At 40.9% G+C, this 13,054-nt stretch overlaps 1 protein-coding gene across 5 annotated transcripts in view; it reads left to right on the plus strand.

Annotated features, from left to right (window-relative positions):
- qkia (QKI, KH domain containing, RNA binding a) overlaps positions 1–13,054 on the plus strand; it is a 207,344-nt gene that overhangs the window by 129,143 nt on the left and 65,147 nt on the right. For 4 of the 5 annotated variants that reach the window (XR_007191810.1, XR_007191812.1, XR_007191811.1 and 1 more), the window contains exon 10: positions 431–1,003. The exons of the other annotated variant lie outside the window; for it this stretch is intronic. The gene's annotated coding sequence lies outside the window, so the exon portion shown is untranslated. Of the gene's footprint in view, positions 1–430; positions 1,004–13,054 lie in introns of those variants that run through there. 5 annotated transcript variants of the gene reach the window in all.

A 13,054-nucleotide genomic window follows, 5' to 3' on the forward strand; every position in this document is an offset into this window, starting at 1 on the left:
TGTTTTGTTCCTGTTTGGGGTTTGCTGTGTGGAGCGCCTTCCGCTTCTCTCTGTGGCCTTCCATCACTGCGTCTCTGATGCATGATTGCTAGCTAACCTGGTGGTGGCTATCTGCTTGGGCCTGTTTAGTGCGGACGTGCGTGTTTGTTGCATGAGTGTGCATGTGTGGGAGTTTGGTTTGCTTGCTGCTCTATTGATGCTCTGTGCTTTTCTCTGTATTTTGTTTTGTCTTATTTGTACTCATTTGTTTTTGTTTGTTTTCTACTGCATGTACTGTCAAGTGGGCTTTCCCTGTGTATGTTGCTTGTCTCTCCTGCTGGGGGCTGCATTGGGTGCATGTTGGAGGGTGTATTCTCCTCTGGTGGTGTCCATCCCTTATTGTGTGAGCTGTGTTAATTTAGATAAGTCACCTTTTCATTTTGATTTGCAGTGTGGTTTGAATCACAGATTTCGCCTCAGAGGCTTTGACATCTGCCCTCTACGGTAAGCCCAATCTAGTGTCAACATTGATCCTGACGATCTAGCATTACATGGTGTTGCTCTGGTATTGAAGTGCATGTACATTGATCCTGTTTTAAATAAATAAATTGTAATAGTTTTGTATTGTAATCTCACGTCTCTGCCTATTATTCAGACTACCAACTTGTGTGACCCTAGTGGTAAACAGGAAATTATCAGGTTAATTTAACGGGTAGGTTCCTGGGTAACAGGGTATTAGAACCTGGTGACTGTTTATATACAAGGTAGGCTACTGTCACACCTTCTTACATATGAATAAAATCCAAGAATTATATCAGTCTGGTTTCAGAGCTCACCACAGTACTGAATCAGCCTTAGTTAAAGTTTTTAACGACCTCCTCATTGCGGCCGATAATGGACATGTATCAATTTTAGTCCTCCTGGACCCATGGATCCATGCTTTTGTAACCTCAAGGATTGATTATTGCAATGCTCTGTATGCTGGCTGCAATAACACCTGTCTAAAGAGCTTACAGCTTATACAAAATGCAGCTGCTTATACACTCACTAGAACAAAAAAATATGAACATATTTCCCCTATCCTGGCATCTCTTCATTGGCTGCCTGTTAAAAGTCGCATTGACTTTAAAATATTACTTCTAACGTACAAAGCCATTAACGGCCAGGCACCAGAATATATTAAAGATCTTCTAGTCCCATATAACCCGCCCAGACCGCTACGATCACAGAATACTGGCCTTCTTGTAATTCCAAGAATCTCAAAAACTACAGTAGGTGGCCGAGCTTTCAGCTATCGCGCACCCCTCCTTTGGACTAATCTCCCTTCCTCAATTTGATTAGCAGACACCCTCCCTATTTTTAAGTCTAGACTTAAAACATACCTCTTTACTGCCTCCCATAGTTAGGTGTGGTGCGGTGTGGAACTTCAACCATCTCGGGGATTTTGGAATGGACCACCCTGCTGAGTCCTCGTGTGAGTGGCACTCAGGTATATCATCACCAGTCATCAACCATCCGTGTGCCTGGCCCTCCACTTACCCATCCCACCAGAAGTCCCATCCTTGACTGCTGTATTACTATCCCCCTACCTGGATTCCTGGCCCGTACAGCCCCATCACCTGCCTATGACAACTCTGCCCGGATTCTGGCCTGTCTGCTGACCCACCACTTGCCCCCTGACAACTTTCTTTCCTGGACAATTCCGACGCCGGACTATTGCACTTTCTCTCACTAAATCATGATTAATGCTTTATCATACCGGATACTCAATCATCCCACCTCTTTTAACTTTCACCTCAGGTGATTTAAACACCATGTCCTATTCTCCACATCTGACTGTCATATGCATTTGTCATTGTTTACAGACCTTACTGTCCGTATTGACCCTAGGCAGATGGGTCAGGCCCTTGAGTCGTGGATCTGCTCGAGGTTTCTTCCTATATGTATCTCCAATTCTAGGGAGTTTTTCCTCGCCCCTGTTACCCATGGGCCTTCTTTCTTTCTTCCTTTCCTTTTCTCCCTCTTTTCTTTTTCTCTGATTGCCTACATTCTGTAAAGCGCCATGATGCATGTGTAATGTTTTGGCGCTATACAGTATAAGCACAATAAATTGAATTGAAATTAATGTATGTGAACTTTGATGTGAGGACTTCGTGAGGACTTTGAGGACCTATATCACCTGTCGGTGGCATGTGAAGATTAAGAGTGAACCTGATGAAGCATTGGTGAAACGCGTCGTTCACTGAAAAATAAACCAGCATAGTAAATCCACCAGTGTGCTGCAATCATTCACTTTTTCGAATCTTATTGACGACTGCACATCACCAGCACCTGGTAATCAGAAGGCTTTGCATAGGAACTTTATCCTTTTTAATAAATAAAAGTGACTTGACTTGAAAAGCATAACAATACAGCATGATTTAAATTGTGCTTTTCACAAGCAAAGCTAACAAGCCAAGACACAGGTGTGCAAACACAGTGAAACACCATTTCAGCAACACATTGATTTGGAAATTCTATTATAATGGCAAGAAACATTTTTAGTCTCTTACAACAAAATGATATCTTTAATTATCTTTGATTATCTCAATATGAAGTAAATGATTTTGAAAATCATCCAAATGTAACAAATTAAAGTATGAAAAAATTCTTTATATCATGCAAATTGTACTAAATATCCCTGTGGATTCCTCTATGTTGTTTTGAACACTGAGGCACAGCAGTGAGGGGGTTGGCAGGAAGTTGCTGAGTCACTAGTATTATTCTGAATGTGTGGAGATGTGTGTGCGGGGATGAGGTCAAGGTAAATATGAACATAGAAAAGAGCGAGGATGTGGATGGGGGAGTGTGTATTGTTGTTGGTGTATGTATGTGTGTGTTTGGGAGGGTGGGTTAGGATGTGTTGGTCAGGGTGCTGTTCAAACACAGCCTTTGTCACCTGGGAAACTACACCAATTACTGTGAGGTACACAAAGACCACCGTGCCAATACACACACACACACTGAGATAACGTTTATTTGTGTGTGGGTATGTGTGCAGCAATGCAATTGTTTTTTTCTGCTAGGGATCATTTTTTTTCCCTTTCGTAGTGGTAGACTGTGTGTGTGCGTGTACGTCTGTGGCTGTGTGTGTGTGTGTGTGAGCGAGAAAGAGAGAGAGAGAGAGAGTGTGTGTGTCTGTGTTTATGTCCTTGTGTGCATGTTCGCTCGGCTTGGAATTTCATTACTGACAGGATATTCTAATTACGTGGCTGATTCTGTCACTGCAGCTGCCTCCTTGTGTTACTAACACTACATAGCCCACGCATTCATTAAAATCAAGATGCTGTCAGTAAAATGCAAATGAAGACAGAAAAACACACATGGCGTCACTATCGTCATTCAACACAAGACATGGTAACACACATTAAGTCATAACCTTGATGGGCTATAAACACACACACACTCACTCTCACACACACACACACAGTACCCATATACAGGCCTCTTCTGAACAAACAACCAATAGGAAATAAATGGAAATAGGAATGTGCAGGAAAGCTATGACATGGGTAATAACCTGATCCCAGACCAGAATGTGCCATTTGAGCACAGTACACATCTGACATCATATGAATGTCATTTACACGCGTCAATATTTTGAGAGCAGACATATATCGTAGGGGCTTGAGGGCATGTTTTCATGCAAGTCAATATAAATTACATTCACTTTTCCGTACCGTCTTTATTACGGCTACATGTATGGCATGCCATACGGTTTTGAGCACCGAATTTTCCTTCCTTTGGTCCAATCTGTCTTGTGAAAGAACCAATGAAGCATTTTCTGTTTTACTGAGGAGAACTTCATCGTCCAAATGGAGTAAACATATGGGGCACACAAGTGATGCTTGCCTGTTTCTCTGCATGTCTGGAAATGTGCCTTAAGGTGAACATGGTGAACATGGCCTTAAGGGCTTTACAATGTCAGTTTTATGGAGTGGAGATGAGAGGCACAGTCTTTGACTAAGATTCAAATTAAGAACTAGAGGCAAGCGCAGCCTCAAGGCATTGGTTCTTAAAAAGATACATAATACATTATCCAAAAGCAACACCATCAATACTGCATCAGTGTATGTGTGTGTGTGTGTGTTTGTGCATTAGTCTGTGTGTGTGTGTGTGTACGCACATATGTGAAGGATGTCTTGCTTTCCATACACAGCGGTTGTAGACGGACACTGAAGACACTCAGATTTTTAACAAGAGAACTTCATTTAATTGCTGCTGATGGCTTGGGGCTGTGCATAGAGAGAGAGTGAGAGAGAGTGTATGTGTGTGTGAGAGAGAGAGAGAGGTCGCTGATTACAAAAAAAGGTAATCAATGTAGCCAGCCAACCAGAGAGGGAACCACACAGTCCATGCTCTGGTCCGTTTGTGGAGGGCTGAGAGCTGAGTTTAGTACTCACGTGAGACACCCCATCAGCAGGATTTACTTCCTGCCTGCTATGACACTCTTTAACACATTCTTTTTCTCTCCTCTTCATCCCTTTATTTCTCTCCTCCTCTTCAGCTCTTTTTCTCATACTTTATTTGAACTCTTTCTCTATTTCCCTCCTCTCTTCTCTTACCCTACCTTCTATTTACCCCCCCTGTATTCTTCTCTCAGTGCAATTATTCCAATCTTCTTTATCTCTGCTCAAATTCATTTTAATATTTAAACAGCCGTGCTGAGCCTTATGAGCCAACCATGGAGAGATGTGAATATATGTGATTAAATATTGATGCCATAAATAAACAGTCTTTTATTTGGTGGTCTGCCATTATTATTAAATTTGGGAGGAGGGGGTGATGGGGAGAGCTGAGAAAATGTTAATGCTCATTTGTACTGCAAACATTACCCAAGGTCTGTCTGTGTGTTTGAAAGAAGGAGAAAGAGATTCATGAAAGATGGATAGAGTGTGTACTGTGTAGACAGAAAGAAAAAGAATAAGTGAGTGTGAGTGAGTGAGAGGGAAAGAGGAAAGGAAAGGTAATATGTAAAAGGAATAGAGTAAACATGAATGCATTTTTTAACCCTTTATCATTCTAACCCCTTCGGAAGTAGCTGACTCAGGGGGTTGGGAGGGGCTAGGGAAGAGTAGCAGAGATAGTTGAGGCTATCATCTTTTCCGCATTCACACGCACAACATACACATGCAAATACACAGCACAAACACAACACACATACACACACACACTTAGTTATTATGTTACTGGTAATCATAGATTTTTGTTTTCAACCCGATACACAAGGAGAGCTTTTTTAAAACAAATGGTTTTAGTCCAAGAGCATTAGCTCAAAATTGAGTCAAACTCTGAAAAAATTATTAACAAGCTGAATTTTTCAGGATATGTTCAGAATACCTTTAGGAATAACATACTAAAAGTCCCCGTGAATCCCCCTTGTGCTTTCGGAGATATTCAAGATGGCGTCCAAAATTGCCGCTATTTTCTCATACAAGGAATCCAAATTCACCATTGACACACTGCTAAAATTAAAGTTAACCAAGATTACAAGGTCAATGTGACACAAAATTCACATAGTGTACCCATTAAGCCCAGGCACCATTTAAGCCCATTTGTAACTTTGTCATTTTTTTTAGAAAAAGAGGGGCCTGTCTAATGCTATTCATTATTTTGTCTAATCACACAATGTCTTTATTATGCTTATCAGTTTTTCTTCTGACAAGCCAGCCTGGGGTAGTGGGACACTTAGTTAAAAGTTCATTTTCGCGGAGCATAACCCCACGTCACACCTACAACACACCCCCTTACCCTTAGATTCCCGTGGGAAAATAAAGAAAATACAAAAACTCCAAAAAGAAAAGCACAACTCATGTTTTGGGAAATTCAGGGAAACAACATTAACCCTAATACACTGCTTAAGGATTAAAATGTTGAGTGTACAAACTATATGTTTTCTGATTCATTTTACAAAAAAAAAATAAGGATTTGGATGGGTGAACATAAAAAAAATGCCTTTTTCCAAGGTGGGCTGAAATGGTACAGTGACCCAAAAAACAGTTAAAATAAGAATTCCTTGTTAATTCAGAGTTTGGCAAAAGAGGAATAACTATGATGGCAAAAGCAAGCAAATGTTTTAAAGCATATTTAGGCTACAGGCATTTCTGTATACATTTGATCATGTTTATAAACCATCTTAATGTCTATGAAAAATATGTGAACTTAGAAGGTTCAAATCTCTCATGTCGTGAGCGACTTGGGCGACAAAAACAGATTTATTATTTAGCAGCTGCATTTTACCAGTGACAAAAGTGATTTTGCAACTTTGGTAGCTCTTGTTCTGAACGCATAGTTAGACAACAATGAGACAGCATTTTTCCCTCTATAACCTTTATAATGTAATAGCACATAATATAATAATAATATATATAATGCTGATTTCATATAATGCAGCACCAATGCCAGCTTTACTAGATGATGAGGGAGAAACTGAAGAATCAACACCAATTTCTGATGATGAGGATGATTAATAAAGTGATTTATTATTATGAAATGTCTCCATTCAATAAACTAATGATGAACTTGACTTACTTACCCTAAAAAACATATATTTTGACCTTTTAATTACATTTGTATCAGGTTTTAAGCCCGAGATACGGAAAAATCTCCAAATGGCGGTCATTTTGGACGCCATCTTGAATATCTCAGAGAGCACAAGGGGGATTCACAGGGACTTTTAGCAAAGATCCTTGATTACTAGCAAGATAGAGCAATGTAATTCGTTACTATGGGAGCAAAACGGGACAGTTCCGGTCTGCATAAGTGGGAGTGTCACCTTACGTCACTAAATAAACTTTCACTCTTAATAAGCAATAAGAACATATAAACATAATTGTGTTCACAGTATCATTGTCTATAATCATGTCTGATACCAATGAATCATTCTTTAGGACATGATATAAATAATTGAATTAGTCATGTGTACCGAGCTAGCTAGCTAGCTAACGCTAGCTTAAAACGCCATACAAGTGGATGGGAGTAGCTATGGCAATACAGATATCGCTAACAAGTGACTAGTAGTTGAAGGACTTAAGCTTAAACTTAATATACTGTTCCAAATTCACTTGAGTATAAACTATCCACTTTAACTAATGTCAGTAATGTTATTCAGCTAGTTGTCATTTCAAAGAAATTACACTTCTCCGTTTAAAATGTTACCTTAGCTAAGAGGCTAGCTAGCATGCTAACAACTGGACAGTAACTGGCAGCAGCATGGTCTGATATTAAGTTATTTTATTACAAATCCGAACACTAAAAAAATTACACTTTTAGGCTTGAAATAATCCCAAACACTTACAGATTATGACAAAATGTTCGAAAAAACCCTCAACAAATCCAGAAAGACATAATGACCAATTTATTGGTAAAATTCCACAAGTCTCCATTGACATTAGTGCAGCGAGGGTTTACTCTGGTCTGCATAAAGGGGGATTTCCCCCCCTCCCCCTTGCAATAATCGAACGCGGAAATTGTCGAACGTTTGCGCGTCTCGCTCTGCTTTTAGTATGTCATTCCTAAAGGTATTCTGAACATATCCTGAAAAATTCAGCTTGTTACTAATTTGTTCCGGGTGTAACCCTGTTACTACTGGACTATTTGTAATATTTTAAATAACAGATGGCCATTTGTCACTTGATTAGTAAAATGGCAGGTTAGTATCTTTTTTAATTAATGTAGGGGTGTTTTTTAAAAAAGCTGACTGCCGTCTAGCATCTGCTGCTATCCTTTGTGGCTTGACACTGTTTAATAATAAGACATTATTGGGGGCCAAGCAGCGAAGCTGCGAGGCACCATGAGTGATTCTACGTATTCTTATTATTATTGGGGGCCAAGCAGCGAAGCTGCGAAGTTTTCTACGTTTTCTTATTGGGGGCCGCTTTGTGTTTGTTAGTTTTCTTATTATTATTCCTTTGGCATGGGAGTCTATGGCAGCCCATAGAACCGTCTGGTAAAAAGTTGTGAAATTTGGCACACTGATTGGGGACAGTCCCATGATTAATTTCACCAAGTTTCATGTCGGCACTTCGAGCGCTCTAGCGCCACCAATAGGCCAAAGTTGGACATGTGTTCACGCACGTAACTTCTGACCCGTTGGCCCGATTTGAAAAATTAGGTAAATATTGGAGTCCTTGGACCAAGACACACCCTATGACGTCATTTTCCGCCATGATGAATTTTCCGCCATTTTGGATTTCATCAAAAACACAAATTTTGTCCGATCGACACCAAACTTCACACACATCATCTACAGACCATGCTTTATTAATGTATTACTTTTTGTCTTTAGACTTCTGAGGGCCCTGACATTTAAGGAAGAAACTGGAATCCATGCATTTCCACTGAATTATTTTTGGAATCTGATCCCTTATCATACCTGTTCATTCTTACTCGTTGCTCGACTTATCGTGACTAAATTCAAGATGGCTGCAAACGCTAAACTTTGTGAAGATACTGTCTGTATAAATCATCTTGTAAGTAAACTACCAGTGCTTTTTCAAAGTTCTCAATGTCTCGTTTAAAATGTCAGGGCCCTCGGAAGTCTACCAATGAAGTGTGGAGATACATTGAGCCTCGTAAATGGGTGTAAAACAGTGATTTATTTGCATGGCTAGCCCGATGCTCAACGGAGTCTGTTCGTCCATTTCTTTTACTGTCTATGAGGCTGACCCAGACCAACTTGTGATGTCATCGTAATTGATTCAGCCGCCATATTGGATTTAATCAAAAACACTAAAAAGTTTTCAAAGATCACAAATTTCATCTGATCTTCATCAAAATTGGCACAGTCCATCTTCTGACCATGCCTAACAAAAGTATTGTTTTTTGTAGCCATATCTATAACCGTTCGCCAGTAACAGCCAATCGAAATCGACAGCGAAGCCGCCAAACAGGAAGTGAATTTATATCTCTGCAAGGTTTTCTCGTATCAAGACTAAACTTAGTACATGTGCTCAGGACCCAATTAGGAGGAGGCTCAAGAAATGTGGTACATTTTGACCACTGTGTGGCGCTATATTCACAGGAAGTAGGCTCATATCTCAGCAATGCTTACACATATCGAAACCAAATTTGGTACATGGACTTGAGACCCCATCCTGAGGACGCACAATAAATTTGGAGTCTTTTGACCATTAGGGGGCGCTATAATCACAGGAAGTAGGCTCATATCTCAGCAATGCTTTCACATATAGAAACCAAACTTGGTATATGGACTTGGACCCCATACTGAGGACACACAATACATTTGGTGACCTTTGACCTCTAGGGCGGCGCTAGAGATACAGGAAATTAGCTCATATCTCAGCAACGCCTTTACGTATCGAAACCAAACTTGGTTTATGGAGTTGAGACTCCATCCTGAGGACGCACAATGCATTTGGTGTACTTTGACCACTAGGGGTGCTATAATTAGGAAGACTTTCTCGTATTGACACCAAATTTGGTACGTTGACTTGTGAACACATCCTAAGGACCCACAGTAAATTTGGTGATGTTTGACCACTAGGGGCACTATAATTAGCAACACTTTCACCTATCGCAACCAAACTTGGTATGTGGACTTGGGACTACATCCTGAGGACACACTATTAATTTGACCTCTGGGGGCACTGCAATTAGGAAACATGCCTTTTGGCCTGGAGCTGCTGTTGTGCTTAGAATTAAAACGCACTAGTGGTGTCTGACAATACTGAGGTAGGCCCTGAGGTCGACAGAGGACAACTTGTGACATCAACGTAATTGATTCGGCCGCCATATTGGATTTAATCAAAAGAGACCATCTTCAGATCATGCCTTATCAATGCAGTGTTTTCTGGAACAATTGACCAAAGCGTTCGCCTGTAACAGCCAATCGAAATGTGCAAACAGGAAGTGAGCTCATATCTCAGGGAGGACGCTCAAGAAATTTGGTGACCTTTGACCTCTATGGGGGCATTTAAATCACAGCAAGTGTGATCATATCTCAGTCAATCTTATTTTTGATGTGAAACTGATGACAGCAAGTTCCATCCAGTTCATTCTAATGCGTGCTTGCAAGGGCGGGGTGGGGAGGGACGGGCAGGGGCGATTATTGGGGGGGCGGGCTGGCTGGGGGATGGGGCGGCAACACTCAGCCCTGGTTCAGCCCCACAAAATCAGTTATGTTTTTATGTGAAACTTGACCTTGTAACTCAGCCAATCTTGGGTTGTGCGTGCGTGCAAGGGCGGGGTGGGGAGGGACGGGCAGGGGCGATTATTGGGGGACGGGCTGGCTGGGGAAGGGGGGCGGCAACACTCAGCCCTGGTTCAGCCCCACAAAATCAGTTATGTTTTGATGTGAAACTTGACCTTGTAACTCAGCCAGTCTTGGGTTGTTTGGCTTGAACTTGCTGTGACTGCTTAATGCTTTATGTCTGATTCAACAGCATTGAGTTACATGGCAAATCTGGACTGCTGAACTGACTGCTTGGCCCCCTCATTGCTGCTTGCAGCTATATTTATTATTAAGTGTGCTTGCAAAGCATCACACTTATCGTTCTTCTTAAATTTTATTATTTTTCCTGTCTCCCTAATTTTTGGCCAGCTTCTGCGCCTAGGCCCTTTGAGACAGAGACACCGTTCCAACTTTAAAAAGTTGCATGCGAAGATGACGTCAAGTGGGCGTGTCGTTCGTCCGCCATATTGGATTGAACAGAAAGCGAAACTAAATTTTCACAGGTCACAAATTTGGTTCAAACGCCACGAAACTTGACGTACATTATCCTTGGACCAAGCCTCACAAAAGTTACTAGAAGGATTTTTGATTTTCGGAAGCGTTTGCCCGTCACAGCCAAACGAAATCGGCAGCGAAGCTCCGAAACAGGAAGTCGTCCATATCTCAGGAACACTGTCACATATCGATACCAAATTTTGTATATGAACTCGGGACTCCAATGTGAGGGTGCATAAGCTAAATAAAACATTACAAAAGTTTCCAGCATTTGGCAAACCACCCACAGGTATTTGGTAACTATCACCTTTCACCTTTGCAGTTGTACTTCTATCACAATGCCTTCCAAGTATACACAATGTCTCTGACCAGCCTTGCCCAGCCATCAATTCCTTGCTCTGCCATGGGTGTTTATGGACTTACAAACTGAAATAGTAAGGAGAACATTAGCTATTTGTTGCTGACGTAGTACAGTTATTTGACGGTATTCAAATTTAATTTTTCATTATTGTTAAATATCATGATGGGAGAGTATTATTAAAATGTTACAAGTATGAAAATTCATATGTTTACAGGCATTTAGGTTTTACTGTGTTGTTTTGTTGTAAAGACATGCAAGGCATTCTGGGCCATGTAATAAACAGTGGTTGGCAGTGGTCGTTCCATACGTATTAATATGAAATAAACAGCTATCTCTGTTACAAAAACGAGCTGGTAATCGCTCATTGAAGAGGGAACTATGATAAAAAGATTGTTTTACCGTACAGTAAAAAGTTGTGAAATTTGGCACAACGAAGCCGCCAAACAGGAAGTGAAGCGATATCTCAGCAATGTTTTCGAGTAGCAAAACCAAACTAGGTATATGGGCTCAGGACCCAATCAGAAGGGCGCTCAAGAAATGTGGTAAATTTTGACCACTAGGGGTGCTATAATTTGCAACACTTTCTTGTATCGACACCAAACTTGGTACCTGGAATCGGGACCACATCCTGAAGACGAAAAATATATTTAGTGAGCTTTGACCACTAGGGGCGCTATAATTATCAACACTTTCTTGTATTGACACCAAACTTGATATGTGGACTCGTGACTACAACCTGAGGACGCACCATACATTTGGTGCTGTTTGAGGTGTGCGTATATGTGGGGAGCTATTGGGGTGTGTGGGGGAAGAAGTTTATCTGTGTATATGTGTGTGTGTATAATGTAGCAACATTGGGTTGCCATGACAACTCCTACTCAACTGCTTGGCCCCCACATTGCTGCTTGCAGCTATATTTTATGTAGGGCAGTGGTCCCCAAACTTTTTCTTCTGAGGGCCAGCTCACTATGCCTGGCACTAAGAGAGGGCCAGAGACTCGGAGTATATCAGTAACCATCAGTGTTGTGCGTGAACGAGTTCAAAAGAACGCGTTCATTGAACACGCTCATTTTTTCGTGAACGTTGAACTGAACGCAACACATTTTTTAATAAAGAACTTGAACGTGAATTAGTTCACATTATGTGTCATGAACGGCAGACATCACTGTAAATGAACGTTGGAATTTGTTAACTGAGTGACATCTGTTTTTCTCTTTTGAAACGCTAACGCGAGAAAGTTCCTCCCTCCTGTATTTCGCTGGTGCCGCTTAAATCATGTATCACCAGACAGAAATGGTTTTGACATTGTGTGCGCAATGCATTGCGGGCAACGTAGTGTCCGGCTGAAAATAGTTGAATAGCATACTGGCTTCCGAACAACGTTACCCGTGATGAATTGCAGCAGAGCGGGTTAGGCATAGCAACGCCGCGTAGCAGGCAACGACGAAAGCGCCGAGGGCTGGATTTCATTGCACTAGTATAGTATAGAACTGGTCTAGCTTGTCTGTACTGCTGCAAGTTTTATCACCTGGTAAGAAACCCACAATTGCAGTGTCATGAGCAAATGTCTAATGAGCAGCTTCAAAGAACGTGTAGTGATTTCTAGCTCGTAGTGTGAAAAAAAGTATTTATTTAAATATCTCACGAAAAAAGTAAAATTAACTGAACTTTGAACTAGTTCAGAATTAAAATTGTGAACTTTGAACGTGAACTGTTCACTTTGAGCATGTATGAACTGAACTTGAACTAGTTCAGAAAAGCTGTGAACTGGCACAACCATAAATAGCTTAGTGCTGTGAACAACAACAATCTACCTTAGTTGAATATTCCATTACATTTAATCATAGGCTACTGCAATTTAATACCATTGTTAGCTGTGTTTATATTGCCATCATGCCATGTAAAATGTAGCTCAAATGAAATGAAATAAAATGAATACTAATAAAAAGACTTTATTAGCAGGGAGTCCCAAAAGTATATCTTATTTA

The sequence above is a fragment of the Alosa alosa genome, chromosome 19 (assembly GCF_017589495.1).
Source record: "Alosa alosa isolate M-15738 ecotype Scorff River chromosome 19, AALO_Geno_1.1, whole genome shotgun sequence".
NCBI lineage: Eukaryota > Metazoa > Chordata > Actinopteri > Clupeiformes > Clupeidae > Alosa > Alosa alosa.